Below are 4490 nucleotides of genomic sequence, written 5' to 3' on the forward strand. Positions count from 1 at the left end.
ACCTGGTGTGTAATCCCAAGGTAACTGCTCACTGTTAACACGTTTTAAGACGTTAAAGACCATGGCCAGTATAAGTAATACAGTGTCCCCTTCAGACATGTTAAAGGAGAGATTCGGAAATAACATTCAAAACTATACGCGAGTAACTACCACCCTAACTCCTAACATCCAAAAAAAAAAGAAAAAAGAAAAAAAAGACTAATAATATATATATATATATATATATATATATATATATATATATATATATATAAATATATAATTGCATGCCCTTGTAGCTACGATATGGAGTCTTGCATGCCCCGATAGCTACGATAGGGAGTCTTTCCATCCAGCTCCGTTTGCTTCAACCGGAGGTGCATGCAATTTATATATATATATTTTTATATATATATATATATATATATATATATATATATATATATATATATATTTGCATGCCCCGGTAGCTAAATGCTTAGTTACGGCTCCGGGCAAAACCAAAACCCATGGCCAGTATACAATATTTTTCTGTATGCATTCTTTTCTGTTGAGCACTACTGACACCGTTGAAACGGTGAGTCTTAGGTCGCCTGCTGATACATTAGTCCAATCAATGCGTCTGAACCTGGTGTGTAATCCCAAGGTAACTGCTCACTGTTAACACGTTTTAAGACGTTAAAGCCCATGGCCAGTATAAGTAATACAGTGTCCCCTTCAGACATGTTAAGGAGAGATTCGGAAATAACATTCAAAACTATGCGCGAGTAACTACCACCCTAACTCCTGACATCAAAAAAAAAAAGAAAAAAAAGACTAATAATATATATATATATATATATATATATATATATATATATATATATATATATATATATATATATATATTATTGCATGCCCTTGTAGCTATGATATGGAGTCTTGCATGCACCGATAGCTACGATAGGGAGTCTTTCCATCCAGGTCCGGTTGCTTCAAACGGAGGTGCATGCAATTTATATATATATATATATATATATATATATATATATATTTGCATGCCCCGGTAGCTAAATGCTTAGTTACGGCTCTGGGCAAAACCAAAGACCATGGCCAGTATACATTATTTTTCTGTATGCAGTTTGCTCAAGAAGAGTGGGCCAAACTACCTGTTAACAGGTGCAGAAGTCTCATTGAGAGCTACAGAAAATGTTTGATTGCAGTGATTGCCTCTAAAGGTTGTGCAACAAAATATTAGGTTAGCGGTCCCATCATTTTTGTCCATGCCATTTTCATTACAATATTATGTTGAATAAAAAAATCAAAAGCAAAGTCTGATTTCTATTAAATATGGAATAAACAATGATGGATGCCAATTACTTTTGTCAGTTTCAAGTTATTTCAGAGAAAATTGTGCATTCTTCGTTTTTTGTGGAGGGGTGCCAACAAATTTGAACACGTCTGTATATATATATATATATATATATATATATATATATATATATATATATATATATAGTAATGACTTGGTAAGAATGGAAGTGTGAGACAGGCGTTCTTCAAAAGCAGCAATCAATTTTATTTTGCATTAAAGAACAGGCTACATACTTCTTAGCAAGACAGGTTACTTCTCCAACTCTCCACTCCTGTCCAGCATGCAAGCTGCCTCTTACAGCCCACAACCCGTACAACATTGCAGGTTAACCACGACCAATCAGTGGCCACTATCAGCCCCACTCCCCCTGGCTCCTGCAAGGTACATATAATGATCCTGCAAGGTTGCACCAATAATCCAATATAGGGGAACAGTGTCTGCAGCAGGGTAAGCGTTCCTACGCATGGGAAGCACGGTCGCAGACCATGCAACTTTGCTCTGCAAAGCACTTCAAGCACAGACGCATGCACAAAGTCCCAGTGACAGCCTTTTGTTACAATATATATTATTAGTGATTGTATTAGAGGTTCATATATCATCATTTGATCCTCGACTAGCTTTTTTCTATATGGTCTCCTTTTCCAAACATAGATGAAAAAATTATGATTTTAAAATGTTGACTGCATCAGGATACACAACATAAAAGCTTGGATGTTGAATAATTAACTGGAATGTCATTGAGTAAAACAGAAATATATTGGGGAAAAGAAATACAGACGTTTCAGCAGTTTAATATTAGTTAATGTTTTTTATTAACATTTATTATCAGTAAACTAAAGGGAGGTATTGACACTGTTGTAGAACAATCTTTTCTGAATTTGCTGTGGGACAAATTAATAAATGAAGTGTTTCTCCACTGCAGTGTCAGCAAATGTTATTACTGTATTTATATAAACCTTTATAGAAACAAAAGAGAAATATTTTCAGTAGAATAAGATTTTGTTTAACAAATCTAAAACACAATGATAATACCAGTATTTGATGTTTTTCAGTTCAAATACCTTACACAAAGGATGCACAAAAAATGCACACCATTTCATCAAAAAACAAGTTCTGTTATATTATACAGCAGAGAAAATGCCTTGAAAAGGGCTCATCTCAGCCAGTTAAAGTATGTTCTGGGTTTCACAGTTTAACCTTGTGAGGAGAGTGACACTGGTAATATATAAGTGCTTGTGCCGTAATACTTTCCTAAAATAATAATTCACTTTGAGAGACTTTGACTATAGTTCAGATTGCCATCACATTATAAAACAGCAATACAAAAATGAACGCCTAAATATTAGAAATGTTCTCGTTAATTCTCCCTATTGTGCAATAATACGTACATAAAAAATCCAATCAAATATCATAATATACAAATACAGAATACAAATATGTTCTAAATGTTTTACATGTATGTGTTTAGTCTTTGACCAGGTAATCAACCTGGCAACACCTGAGAAAATAAAGGCAGCTTGTATTGGTTGCCAACAGGCCTTTATAAAGTGATTTGAGTGAAAAAGACAACCCATTCTTCACAAAAATAATTAATTTTAACACATTTTTCCATTATTCTTATTTTTTATTTTAGCTTTTCTCTTCACATTTTTTAGTAAACAAAAAAGCACAAACAAAATCTCAACGTGTTTCGACAGAGTCTTAATCATGAGTAAACTTAATTTGATACAGATACACTCAATTCTCCACAGGCGATTAATCACCTTTACATCACAAACCTTCAATTGACAATCAGAACAATCAAAAACAACTGAAATTAATAAGTAATTAGGTACAGAAATGACAACAGAAGGCAGAAGACCATACTTTTTATATTATTTTAAACACTCAATCTGTACGTCAACACAAAACTTTTCATACCACTAAATATTCTTTTACTAAGTTACTTTTTTCTTTTTACTCTGCAACTTGAATAATGAACAGAGGTATATACTGTATACATACAAACATACATTCTACAAAAAATACCCATATTTAAAGTCTTCATTAAGGCCATGTGGTGGAACAGAATTAAAAAAAAATATCACAAAAGTTTCCCTTCTCAAGAGTTGTTTGTCAACTGAGCCATCTCTTAAAAGGTGATTAATCACCTGTGGAAAATTGCGTGTATAAAAAAGGGGTGTTCCTCTGTATCAAATTAAGTCTACTCATGAATAAGATGTTTGTGCTTTTTTGTTTTCTAAAAAATATTTGAAGAGAAAAGCTAAAATAAAAAATAAGAATAATGGGAACAATTTGTTAAAATTGGTTAAAATTCAGCGCAATAGACAATGCAGCCATGCTCCAGTCACAAAAGCTATCCCTACTATCAACACATTAATAAGGGCAGCAGTGTGGAGTAGTGGTTAGGGCTCTGGACTCTTGACCGGAGGGTCATGGGTTCAATCCCCGGTCGGGGACACTGCTGTTGTACCCTTGAGCAAGGTACTTTACCTAGATTGCTCCAGTAAAAACCCAACTGTATAAATGGGTAATTGTATGTAAAAATAATGTGATATCTTGCAACAATTGTAAGTTGCCGTGGATTAGGGCGTCTGCTAAGAAATAAATAATAATAATAATATCCATAAATCTATTTATTTAACAGTTGGCATTTAAAAACTTTAGACACAAAGTTGTTACATGTCTTGCATCCCTTAAAAAATAAACATTTTTAAAATCATTACTGAATTAAACATTTTACCAGCGTTGAAAAATCTATATGTAGCGATCAATTATATATATATGGATAAGGGCGTCTGCTAAGAAATAAATAATAATATTTTATATATATATATATATTATATATATATATATATATATATATATATATATATATATATACACATATACACACACACAGTATATATAGCACTGTATTCATCCTATATTTTCCTTTTCAAGCTCAAGTAAAAAACGTTTGTGTTTTTGCTTTCGTCACTTAGTTTAGGTTTATCAGAGGTACATGAATTAAAACTGTACCTCTAAACCTAAGTGAACTCATGCAAATCATGAAGGATTGCCATACAATTTAACATAATTAAACAAAGCAACGTCTTCCACTTAACTTAGCAATAACTGAACTATGCAATTTTCAGAAATATAAACAAACAACCAA

This window comes from Acipenser ruthenus, chromosome 4 (assembly GCF_902713425.1).
Source record: "Acipenser ruthenus chromosome 4, fAciRut3.2 maternal haplotype, whole genome shotgun sequence".
Lineage (NCBI taxonomy): Eukaryota > Metazoa > Chordata > Actinopteri > Acipenseriformes > Acipenseridae > Acipenser > Acipenser ruthenus.